This window comes from Ursus americanus, chromosome 21 (genome assembly GCF_024610735.1).
Source record: "Ursus americanus isolate L20-20 chromosome 21, mUrsAme1.1.p, whole genome shotgun sequence".
Classification (NCBI taxonomy): Eukaryota; Metazoa; Chordata; class Mammalia; order Carnivora; family Ursidae; genus Ursus; species Ursus americanus.
Window position 1 is genome coordinate 35,336,286 of NC_142147.1, and position 13,501 is coordinate 35,349,786.

Sequence of the window (13,501 nt, forward strand, 5' to 3'; positions counted from 1 at the left end):
CGCACAGCAGCCGACAGAGCAGATGCATCCCCTGCTCTCCAGAAACCACCGGGCGAAACAGGGAAGTCAGGATGTGGTGGTTCCAGGTGGCGTGAAAGTTTAACTAAATCGGAGGTTGCAGGCCCCCATAGATGGAAAAAGAGAGGGATCAGTTGAGAGCAGTGGAGCCCTGTGTCAGCAGCCAAGGGTACAAAAAGGAGTCCACACAGCCCCGGACTTTGGGGAAACCCATCCTTTGGTGAGAAAGCCGTCCAAGAGGTCATCAGTTTCAGCGAGCTGGGAGAGTGTGAATGTGCAGGGGATGGTGGCTTCATGGAACGGGGTTCACCCTTTCGTGGAGTCAGAGGTAGCTTCAAGGGAGAGTAGATACGCCTTCAAGAGCTCACTGAGTGGGCTGATGAGGGGAAGGACACTCAGGCACTGAGAAGGGTATTTGCACCAGCCCACGGCAGGCACATTCGGGGCTGGGTAACTAGATGTATTGCAAATACACACGAGGGAACCTGAGGGAGATGGGCCAGAAAATGGCAAAACACCTGGCAAGGCCTGATTTTGACTTTGGGCTCTGTGTCAAGGGGATGGAAGACAGAAGATGAGCCAGAGCCCCTGGGTACAAGCCCCACCTCTGCCACTTACTAGCTGCGTGGTCTTGGCAAGCTGTTAAGAACTCCCCAGCTTCCTTATGTAATAAATGGAGTTAATAACAGCACCAACACCATGGGTTTATCTTAGGGATTAAATCAAGCAGCATACCTGAGACCCTCAGCACAAGGACCAGTTTCCTGACTAAGTGCTCAGTAAATATTAGCTATTATTATTATTATTAACAATATTGTTAACGTCAGCTTCTATTGCCATAGAAGTCAGTAGGCAGAGTGGGCAATGATGGGCTTTGAGGCAAGTGGACCCCAGTTCGAATCCTAGGTCTGTGTTGCATGGCCCCCTGGGGCATGTCACCTGATCTCCCCGAGCTTCCCTCACCTCCTCCACCCCTCAGTTAGGGAAAGTAGGTGCATGCCACCCAGCCCCATTCCTGGCACAGCGAGTCTCAATACATACAGCTGTTATTGTGACCACCCTCTCCTCTTCCTCCTCCTCTTTCATCGTCGTCATAGTCATCATCATCATCATCATCAGTCTCTTATCCTCAACCAGGATGACTAACTAGTAAGAGTAAGCAAGGGCATAGCATAGAGGGACTGTGTTTTGGAGAGAGGAGTGCAGGGCTTGAGCTGGGGAAGAGGAAGCCAGCAGGCCAGGCCAGGCCAGTGGTTGTGAAACCTTCTACATCTGAAATACCTGCGGGAATGTCTTAAAACACAACTGCTGGGGCTTCCCCTCAAAGTCTGAGTTGATGGTTCTGAGGCAGCACACCTAAATGGGTGCTTTTACGTGTTTGCCAAGGGATTTTGCTTCTCAGCAGGTGGCAGGTCTGAGAACCCTCACTGGCAGAAGGGTGACACTAGCCTGGCCTGCATCAGGAACGGAAAAGGCCATCAGAGGTCGAAACTCGCCCACCACCTCCAAGCCCTGGGCTGCATGCCCCTTCACAGCCCCACCCAGCCGGGAGCCTCCAGGAGCCCCCAGGGTTACCTGCAGGCCTGTCCCTACCACATCTGCTCCTGCTCCATCCGGGCTCCTGGCGTGGCAGACCCCCAGACCTGCTTCCCCTCTGACTCTTGACACCTGGTTCTTTGGGCTCTTGCTTTTTTGGTCTATGTACTTACTGTTTACTTTTTTATTTCAGTCCTTTAAAGGGCCCGATTAACTCACACCCATGACAACAACTTAAAGCACAGAAATGACAAATGAAAATGAGTCCTTCCACCCACTGTAATCTCACCCCAGCAGTTCCCAACATCGTCGCCCCTGACACTGTGCATTCCTCTCCAGGCATGCCCCCTTTCTTACCTAATCATACATCTGTGCAGACAGGGCTTTACTTGGTTTAGATTTGATTTTACAAAGCCATGGAGTTACAGAGTGCAGTTTATCTTATAACTTGTCTTCCCCACACCCCCCCAAAACAAAAGGCGTGATCATGTTTCCATGACAATACAAATTCCCTCTCTTTTTAAAAATGGCTCCATAACACTGTAATGCACTCATTTCCCATTCTCGGGTGCCTTCCTCCTGTTTTGAACCCTGAGCAATCAAGCATTGGTCTCCTTTGTGGACTTTTCCTTACGTACATACCAGCACCCTTCTGCCCTATAGGATAGATTCCCCATGGCAGGACTGCCTCTTTCTGACATTCAGCCCCCTGATCCCGGACCCCAACACCCGTCGCCTCTTACCCTGACCCAACCCAAGTTTGATGAGATTTCTGTTTTATACCATGGTTCAGCGGTGAAAACGGCTGCCAGCGGCTGCCCCAGGACAATGTCAAGGAACAGAAATGTCACCATGCAAAAGCTGCATTTACAGACTAAGTGACCATTTTCATACATCCCTTATTTTTATTTCACCCCTCTGCTGTCAATCCCAACATAAACCCTTGGTTTTTGCTTTGTGATTAATGTAATTTAAATACCAAGATGGCCAATGGCAACTCTCGCTTTTTTGTGTTTTGAATGCAGCAAAGTTGTGTTCCCATTTCACAGTTTTATAAAAAGAGGGGGGAAATCTTATCATCATGAAAATAACAGAACTCAGAAAATCCACTGGCATTTTGTCCAGAAAGAATTTGTTAGCATTGGGATGTGGCAGTACTATGGATAAGAAACCCATCGTGATCACCTGTTGACTCGGAAACCTTTCTTCTTGGCGTGCATTCCAATGGGAGAGAGGACAGAGGAGACATGATTATGTTATCGGGCAGAAACACATGACTATAAATAATTGACTCTCTCATGTTTCTTGAGCCTTAACCTCCTACTTCAGAATGTTTATTTCCTTTATTTCAAAATGTTTATTTACTTTTGTCCGTTGCCTTTAATTAATTTTGCCTTTGGCTCATAAACAGGTAAAACTAAAAACTTTTGTATTTGCATTTTTATCTTGAAGCAAGCCAACTAATTAAACTTTCCAATTTGGTTTCACTGTGCCGCACCAGAGCTGTAGGAAAATGGCTGACAGAGTCATAGATTTGTCACCATTCTGCTAAGGAAGAGGGGGAAGAAGCTTTTGAAAATTATGATTTTATGGAAATGCTGATGAAAAAGCCTGGATTAAAGGTGCCTACATCACAGGAAGAGAGATGAGCAACAGAGGTACAAAAGAGGTAAAAGGAAGGTCTAGCAACTACATAACGGTGAACTTCCTTTGAATTCCAGAAAAAGTGTAGGATAAGTTAATATAAAAATGGATCATAAGCAGATAGTTTTGAGTATTCAACTGATAAAAGAGAGGAATCCTCAAGGCATAATATATATAGACTTCAGTCTGACTCATGACAAGTTCTTCTGTGAAATCTGAGGAATTTTTTAAAAACAAGGACACCGGGGCGCCTGGGTGGCACAGCGGTTAAGCGTCTGCCTTCGGCTCAGGGCGTGATCCCGGTGTTGTGGGATCGAGCCCCACATCAGGCTCCTCCACTGTGAGCCTGCTTCTTCCTCTCCCACTCCCCCTGCTTGTGTTCCCTCTCTCGCTGGCTGTCTCTATCTCTGTCAAATAAATAAATCAAATCTTAAAAAACAAAACAAAACGAGGACACCATTTTTCAAAAGGTAAAAATTTAAGACACTATCTTAGAACCCACAACTCTACGGTCAGCTAATCTTCAACAAAGCAGGAAAGACTATCCAGTGGAAAAAAGACAATCTTTTCAAAAAATGGTGTTGGGAAAACTGGACAACCACATGTGGAAGAATGAAACTGAACCCCTTTCTTACACCATACACAAAAATAAATTCAAAATGGATGAAAGACCTAAATGTGAGACAGGAAACCATCAAAATCCTAGAGGAGAACACAGGCAGCAACCTCTTTGACCTTGGCTGTAGCAACTTCTTAGAAATGTTTCTGGAGACAAGGGAACAAAAGCAAAACTGAGCTATTGGGACTTCATCAAGATTAAAAGTTCCTGCACAGCGAAGGAAACAATCAACAAAACTAAAAGGCAGCCTATGGAATGGGAGAGGATACTTGTCAATGACGTATCTGATAAAGGGTTAGTGTCCAAAATCTATAAAGAACTTATCAAACTCGACACCCAAAAAACAAATAACGCAGTCAAGAAATGGGCTGAAGACATGAACAGACATTTTTCCACAGAAGACATCCAGATGGCCAGCATTCACAGGAAAAGATGCTCCACGTCACTCATCATCAGGAAATACAAATCAGAACCACGATGAGATGCCACCTCACACCTGTCAGAACAGCTAAAATTAGGGGCGCCTGGGTGGCACAGCGGTTAAGCGTCTGCCTTCGGCTCAGGGCGTGATCCCGGCGTTGTGGTGAGATCAAGCCCCACATCAGGCTCCTCCGCTATGAGCCTGCTTCTTCCTCCCCCACTCCCCCTGCTTGTGTTCCCTCTCTCGCTGGCTGTCTCTATCTCTGTCGAATAAATAAATAAAATCTTTAAAAAAAAAAAAAAGAACAGCTAAAATTAATAACACAGGAAACAACAGGTGTTGGCAAGGATGTGGAGAAAGGGGAACCCTCCTACACTGTTGGTGGGAATGCAAGCTGGTGCAGTCACTCTGGAAAGCAGTATGAAGGTTCCTCAAAAAGTTAAAAGTAAAACTACCCTATGGCCCAGCAATTGCACTACTAGGTATTTACCCAAAGAATACAAAAATGCTGATTGGAAGGGGTACGTGTGCTCTGATGTTTATAGCAGCTTTATCTGTAATAGCCAAACTATGGAAGAAGCCCAAGTGTCCATCGACTGGTGGATAAAGAAGATGTGATACACACACACACATACACACACACACACACATACATACACACACACACAATGAAATACTACTTAGCCATCAGGAAGAATGAAATCTTGCCATTTGCAATAACATGGATGGAGCTAGAATCGATTATGCTAAGAAAAATAAGTCAGAGAAAGACAAATACTGTATGATTTCACTCATATGTGGAATTTAAGAAACAAAACAGATAAACACATGGGAAGGAAAAAAGAGAGAGAGGGAAGCAAACCATAAGAGACTCTTAACAATAGGGAACAAACTGAGGGTTACTGGAGGGGAGGTGGGTGGGGATGGGCTAAACAGGTGATGGGGATTAAGAAGGCCACTTGTGACGAGCACTGGGTCTTGTATGTAAGTGATGAATCACTAAACTCTCCTGAAACCAATATTACCCTATATCTTAGCTAGCTAGAATTTAAATGAAAATTTAAAACAACAACAACAACAACTGTCTTAGAGAAGATATTTGTTAACCCATTTAATTGATAAGGAAAAGTAATCACCTATTGCATGCAGCACTGGGTGTTATACGCAAACAATGAATCATGGAACACTACATCACAAGCTAATGATGTACTGTATGGTGACTAACATATCATAATAATAATAATAAAAGGGGGAAAGTAATCAGAGTATATAAAGAACTCCTAAACTCAGTAAGAAATAAAGAAAAAAAAGAAGAAATTATTTTTAGAGACCTAAGAGAGTCATTCCACAGATTAAGAAACATAAGTGACCAAAAATGCATTAAAAATCCATTTAAACTCAGCAGCCATCAGTGAAATTCATGTAGCAGCTGTGGTTAGATATGATTTTATGCCTATGTGCTTGGTAGAGAAATGCAAACCCTGCACCCCCCCACCTGCTGCGGCTGGGAGCGGAACCAGGGCAACAACTTTGAAGAATTGTTTGTCATTATCTGCTACAGTTGAAGACGTGCCACCTACTCCTAGGTCTGTACCTGCAGGGAACTCTCCTCTGTGCACCCGGACACCCAGACAAGGCTGGTCCCGGCAGCATGGCCAGCAGTCTCGAGACTAGGGAACATCTATGTGCTCGCTAATGAAGCAAACCGAAGCAATGACACCTCCGTCGTCTGGCCAGCCACGCTGCAGTGCTGACAGCAGCTCTCCAGAACATGCCATACCCCGAGAAACACAGTCTGCAGAAAAATACATCCAGTACCATTTCGGTTATAGAGAATTCAGAAATGCGAAAGAAAGAACGGAAAGGAGAGGAGAGGAGAGGAGAGGAGAGGAGAGGAGAGGAGAGGAGAGGAGAGGAGAGGAGAGGAGAGGAGAGGAGAGAAGAGAAAGAAAGAAAGAAAGAAAGAAAGAAAGAAAGAAAGAAAGAAAGAAAGAAAGAAAGAAAGAAAGGAAGGAAGGAAGGAAGGAAGGAAGGAAGGAAGGAAGGAAGGAAGGAAGGAAGGAAGAAAGAAAGAAAGAAAGAAAGAAAGAAAGAAAGAAAGAAAGGGAACACATTTAGAGATAGATAAGGAGTAAAACTATGGAGCATAACAATGGGTTAAGAGATACAGGATTCCTGTTGGGGGGATGGGATGGAGGGGAGCAGGTGGGGCTCCGGTGGCATTATACGTGGTACTTCCTATGCTGGGTGCTGGCCAGAAGTGTGATTGTATTGTTTCTTGTGCCTTGCTGTATGTTGTGTATGTATGAGTACACATACGTGCGTGTGTATTTACATATCTTCTCGTGTATGTAGGAAGTAATCCGTAATTTTAAAAAGAGAAGAGAAACACGAGCTAGATGACATGTATCAGGCACTAATCTTATCTCATTCAACATCTGTATCAATAACTTATCAAAATCATGGATCATCCAGAGTAGGTGAGGGATAGCTAATATCCCAGATAACTGAATCAGGTTTCCTAAAAAGCAGGGACACACTGCAATCATAAACTGATGATTTAATGTCATGGAGATGAATGTAAAGTCTGCCTCGAGATTCTTCAAAGCCAGTCACTCAATCAGGGTGAGATCCTCTATGTTAAACAGCAATTCATGTGAAAACAATGTTGGGGTCTTAGTTGGCCACAAGCTCAAAAGGAACCTTCTGTATAAATACCTGCTCAGAGAACGAATTTCCACTTTAGGAGCAGTGATTTCCTCCCATAGCCGCCAAAGGTCAGGCCACACCTGGCATATTTTGCTTTTAGCAACTTGATTTGAATAGGAAGTTGACAAATTGCAGTAAGTTCAGAGGATAAGTACTAGTAATGAAAGATAAATTGGCATACAAGTTTTCAGTTCATCAGAGGGGGATTTGGAAGAGCCAGAGCAGAACTAGAGGCTTTCAGAAAATTGGTTCCAGCTTAGTGTGCACAAAATCACACTGATAGTCAGAGATGAAAAAAAAAAAAAAAGGGCAGTGGGCTGTCTCATAAGGTGTGGAGACTGGATAACTCCTTCTTCCTACAGTTGTGCTTAGAAGGTGGACTCAGTGGCTCTGATGTCCCTTCCTCTTCATGGCTTCCATGAGTCTATAAGAATAGGCAAAGAGAAGTCCCAGGAGGATAGAGGAAGCCATTTTGGTTTACCCAAAACTGAGGGGGGAATGTGAAGCACACAGGGCAGAAGGCCCAGTTCAGTCCCTTTCACCCCTGCCCTGCAGTTCCTACAAGTGGCAGTGACCGCCCTGCAGATGAAACGTTGGTCCATTCTGCAGGACCCGGCTGTCTGCTCACCTCACCCCTAGGAAAGGGGCTGCTAGAATGTGGGTTCCAGTGTGCACAGGGGAAAGAACTTGGGCTTGGTTTATTGCTTCTCATGATTGTGTCTGATAGATGCTGTTCAGGGGCACTTCTCCATGTCACCCTGTCTCTGGAATTCAGGCTGACAGAGCAGAGGAACCACTTTCTAGAACACTGGCCATGGCCGTACAGAGGGAGAGACAGACTTGCACATTACACACCATCTCTCAATGCTTCCACTCCAAAGGGACACACCTTCCTTGCACTTATATTTCATAAGCCACACCTTAATCTAACAGAGGAGGCGAGTACAGTCCTTCTGTGAACCAGAAGGAGACCTAGAGGCCTTTGTTGACAGTTGGAATGACCACCACGTTCAGTGTGGCAGGATGGGGAGGGACAAGTCTGTGGGGACAGCAAATGAGGTGTAGACATCGGCCAGCTCACGAAGGTCTAGAATTGTTACTGTATCTAGCAAAAGCCATTGAAGTGTATCAAGTCTGGGAATGACAGATTTGCTCATTTTAGAAATTGGATATAGCAGAGATGGTATTCACTTGTTCCGCAAACATTGGTGATACAAAGCAGACAATATTCCCGTGATGTTTGGTGAAGGGGGGGATCATCAATCAACCCTCTAAACAACCAATAACATCGCAGATGATGGTAAGTTGCAGGGAGAAAAGTAAGATGGGATAATTGTTTGAGCCTGGTGGAGAGGGAAAACAGGCTCACAGCCATAGGAGAGGAGAGAGAAGTGAATGCATTAGAAAGCTCGCAGGAGGCGGGAGCCACAGAACTGGGTCATCATCCAGAAGTGAGAGCGTAAGTGTGATAAGATATGCCTAGGGCAGGAGGCTTCAGTAAACAGTAGTTGAATTTCTGTGGAATAGCTCTTTTGAAGCATTCTGTCCCCATGGACAGAGATGTGACATCAACCCTTTTCAGGAGAGTGGGTAACAGACAAGGCACTCAACTGGTTTATGAAGATAGAAATTTTCACAAGGGCTTAAATAGAGATTCAAGTCAATGGGAGCAGCCTTTTTAATTAATAAGAGCGACTCAGAGGTGAAGGGAGGGGGGCTGCCTGATGCCCATGTGGCTGTAGCATCAGGGCCGTTCTTCGGAACTCTCAGAGCAGACCTCCTCACCAGCTAATTGATAGTCTGCACATGACCTTGTGCACCTTCCTGGGAAACAAGAGGATGGGAAACAGATGCCTCTCCCGCTCCTCTCTTCCCTCCTCCACCTGGCAGTCAGGACACCTCACAGCTTTATCAGCTGAGGAGGCATCTAACCAGCTCTGCACACTCGCAGGCTCTTTGGGTACTGTGAACGTGAATACCGCTGGCTTGGTTCTGTGTCCCCCACCCGGAACCACAGGTGCTGCGAGTTGAGGGCCCCCCAGGGGGTAGTCTGATGGCTCCCCCTCCTCCAAGGCAGCGTTCCCTCCTGACACCCCACTCCAAGTGGCCTCCAACCCACACACACGAGGTCAGTGATGGGAGCTCATGTTCAACCTACACACCTGTGTTCTTCCCCAAGACTCATGCACAGCTCCACACTGGGATTCCCGTGGAATTATTCCATTCAGTTTTAAACATGAAACCATTCACGTATTAGAAGGGAATGTGCCCCCATTTTAGGACCCCTCCATATCAGGTTAGGTTAGTTCCTGTCTTTGTTTCTTTGTATCTTTTCTCTTTAAGTCTTAAAAAGATGACTTTAGACTCCAGGCAAGACAGACCCAATTCCTATGATTCATCCTTATATGGCAGTTCACCCACCGTCTACACTGCCGGCTGTCCCTCTCTCCCCTGACAGCCTCTTGTGTGTCTCTTTTCCTTGTAGCCATGGGGACCAGAATGATCCAGGATTCCAACCATGATCCAAGTAGGACAGAAGCCAAAGGCGGGGGTGGAGGGTTCTAGCCCTTTCCCTAAAACTTGCTCCTCAGTACTGGGAACAGATCTAGCCTGTAACAGCTGACATTCAGAGAGCATTCTTATCAAGCCCCTTGCAGTTGATTAACTCCGAAGCCTCTTTCTGCTTAAACGTTTTATAGTTCAAAGAAGAAAAAAAATACGTTGTGCACATTTTTCTTTCTTTAAGGACTGGGAAGAAATGAGAGAAAAGCTTGTCTTGTCCATGTTTTTATAAAAATATAAAGCATGTGTCCTCTGTGACAGAGCTATTTCTTTCCCTCTAAATCCAGCAGAGCCCGTGATAGAGCTTAAACGTGAGTGAATGTCACACATTTGTCTTCCTGAGCCATGCTGCTGTGTTTCCAAAAAGATAACACAGCTTCTGCTGGATCAGAAACCTGGAGATTGAGGAGGTGGCCACTCACGTGTCCATCGGGATTGGGCCTGAAAAACATGTCCATCATTAACTGACCCCGAGAACACGGTTTATGGCCTCTGGGGGCAGAGGCCCAGTGGCTGTTCTTCACTGAGTTAATTCTTCAGAAACTGATCCCGAAACATTCCGTGGGTGATAGATACAGGTGTATTTCTCCTGCTTGGGCCTGCCCCGTGCTTGGCCGTAGAGCACGTGTGCAGCACAGACTCCAAGTCCCGTTCCACCAGCTGCTAGCGGTGTTGCCTCGAGCCAGTCCCCAGTGTTCCCTCACGGACAACGCGGGGATGAGAACAGAGCTTCCGTGGGGTCAGGCTCATGCTCTGGGGCATGGCTCCCCCACGTATGGAGAGCAGTCTGTGTGGTAGGCTGAATCATAGCCACCCAAAGACATCAAGTCCTGACACCTAGAACGTGTCACTCTTTTTTTTCAAGAAGAGCCTTTGCAGATGGGATGAAGTTAAGGATTTTGAGAGGAGGAGATCACCCTGGATCACCCAGGCCGGCGTCATCCCAAAGGTCCTTTCAAGAGACAGGCAAAGGGAGAGAACACAGTCAAGAAGAGACGGAGGGAGTAGGAGGACAGCACAGACAGACATGCGGCCACAAGCCACGGGATGCCAGCAGCCCCCAGAAACTAGAAGAGGCAGGGACCAGATGGCCCCTGGAGGCTTGGAGGGAACATGGCTCTGCCAGCACCTTGATTTCAGCCTTCTGGCCTCCAGGACTGGGAGAGAATACGTTTCTATGGTTTCAGGCTCGGCATGGGCTACTCTGTGACAGCAGCCCCCTGAAAACCCCGTAGCCAGCGAAGGTGGAGCCTGCCCATCACTGGGATATAAGCCCTGACGGGACAGAAGCCTGGTCACACTGTGGGCAACATATGCCAGTCTCCTGGGTGTTTGCTCAGTGAGAAAATTCAGATTGCTCCCTCTCCGCGTCTCCCTTTCTGTTTGCTTCTTTTTCTGGCTCCCTCTTCTCTTCTTCTGTCCCTGATCAAATTCACCACCTGCCGATCAGCCCCCAGGATGAGCTCTGATTTCTCACCCAGTTGCTGGCTGACTCCTTCCTTCCAGTGCCCACAGGGTGGGCTTCTCACTGTGCACCCTTGGGCAAAGGAGTTGCTCAGGATGTATGAACCATGCAGGACTCTGAAGCTTACCTGCTGTTTCTTTTCTCTCCTGAGATGGGTCTTTTGGACACTGGTACCTGCCAGTTTTGCTGGGCCATCCCTGGGGCAGCGTGTGTTTAGGACCTTAAATTTAGGAGAAGCAGAATGTTTAGGAGCATGAAAGGCGGAGCTTGGAGTGATGGGTGCTCTGGACTTATAACTCAGTGCTTTTTCAGCTTGGCTTGCAGACAAAGCCCCGAAGTTCCCAGCTTGTCCAAATGTTGAATGCGCCCACTCTCCTAGCAGGAGCGAGAGTTTGCAAGCAGCCAACGGATGCTGTTTTTCAGGCTGTAATACCTCTGCGTGCTCAGTATGTGGGCAGGTTGTTCTGTGAAAGGAAATGCTCCGAAGACTCAATGCTAAGTGGTCCTCAGGGCGTCAGGGGGGCCGATCTTTCATGGTGGGCAATGTGGGAGGAAGTGGTGGAGACTGCCACTGACCCCGAATCCCAGCTGGGAGTAGTGGAGGCACTCTCAAGTCACCTTACACCAAGGCTGATCCAGCGTCCCGCCGCCTGATGCTTTCAGAGCCGCCTTGAACATGGTTTTTGCCTAGTGCCTGCATCACACCTAGCTTTGTGCGTAAGTCTCCCTGTCCCCCTCAGTGGCATGTGGGCCAGTGAGGGCCAGGGCTGTCCTTACTCAACTCAGGATACACTGTCTTGGTACAGCATTGCCATGGAGTGGCCCCAGGAGAGCAGAGTGGAATTGTACAGTGTCCCCAACACACAGGCAGAGATCCTTCTTCCCTGGGCTGGGGCCAGCACTGACCCGTGGAATCACACCTGACATCTGGAAAGTAGGAGACTCTTGAATTGTGCAGATTAGGAAGGGCACCTCACTCATTGATGTGGCAGCTGTGGTCTTTCCAGGCCCTGGGGTGACATGGGCTGGTGGGCTATGAAGAGAGCCTTTTGGGGAGGTCACGTTAGACTCATGCCATTGTCATAAATCTCTTTTACGCATCCACCAACGGTCTCTGGGTGATTCTACTCTGTACCAGGCAACTACGGCAGTACAAGATGTCCTGTTTTCAATCTGTGTGGTTCTTCTGGGCCCATAGCTGTAGCAAACACACAGCCGTCTGCACACCCTCTTTCTCTGTCAACTACCTGTGTGTTCCCTGCCTCCAGATCCCTCTGCCACAAAGCAGGAGGTCAGTGTCAGGGAAGCAGATGTGATGATGGAAAAGCAGAGGCCAGAGATGCAGAGAGGGCTTTGACGATGCTGTGCCACTGGCTTTGAAGGTGATGAAGGGGCTGAGGAGCCAAGAAATGCAGGTGGCCCCTATACCAGCCTCGCTTTCCCTCTCCAGCCTTACTCCTGATATCAGAACCTTGGACAGCTCTCCTAGCTGTCCCTTTGTGGGGCTCTATTGGAAGTTTACAGAGGGACCTCAGCTAACTGGAAGCATTTCAGAAAGGACAGGTAAGGCTAAGAGAAAGGCCAAGATCAGTTTGGCAGCTTATAAGGAGGGGCTGTGTTTTAATTATCTCTGAGTCACCCAGTGCCGGGCATCGCCCCTGAAATACTGTTGAGGCTTAATATTGAGTTAAAATGATGATCACCTTCCTTGTACTTGATAGTCCACCTCTATTTATACAACCTAAGATTACATTAAGAAAAAAAGAACCATTTCTCACTAACCTTCCAAGACTTCCCTTCTACTTTCTTATCAAAAGTGGAGCCTCTGAGCCATGCCTCCCTCATCTCACAATAGCAATGATATTCTCTAAAAACACAGAGCCCCAGTCTGAGTATTACAGATTTTTGACTCATTTCATCCACCCAACAACCTCATCAGAAGAGGACCATTATTAGCCAGGGCAGATCTGAGTTATGTACCTGTTGGCCCTCTTGGCCTGGGAAGCAGATGCCTTTTGTCTCTCCCCTATTTTCCTTTTTTTTTTTTATATACTTTTTATTGTGTTATGTTAGTCACCATACAGTACATCCCCAGTTTTTGATGCAATGTTCCATGATTCATTATTTCCATATAACACCCAGTGCACCACGCAATATATCCTCTATTTTCAAGAAGAGAACATTCCAATCTGGAAAGGAAGCACCATTAGGAGGCTGAAATGCACACATGGGGAAAACAACTTAAAAACACAAATGAAGTGAGAAAATATTCATACAGAGTGAGCCGAGCATTATTGGATCGATTCTCCATTCATTTCATAACTAAATATTTACTGAGCGCCTACTATGTGCCTGGCTCTATGGCATTCAGTGGAAGATACGGGTGAATCAAAATGGGCATCTTTTAGTTTTATATGTGTAAGGTGTTCCCCGAGTGGTGTCCTGATGGTCTGGAAGAGGATGCAGCTTTCCAAAGTGACATTCACCCTGGAGAGAAATGAGCAGAGCGCGTGGAAGACTCTCCAGC

General features: G+C 46.8%; 1 protein-coding gene across 1 annotated transcript in view; it reads left to right on the plus strand.

The window, feature by feature from the left end:
• Positions 1-13,501, plus strand: part of CDH13 (cadherin 13) — a 984,218-nt gene that overhangs the window by 720,768 nt on the left and 249,949 nt on the right. The window lies entirely within an intron of this gene.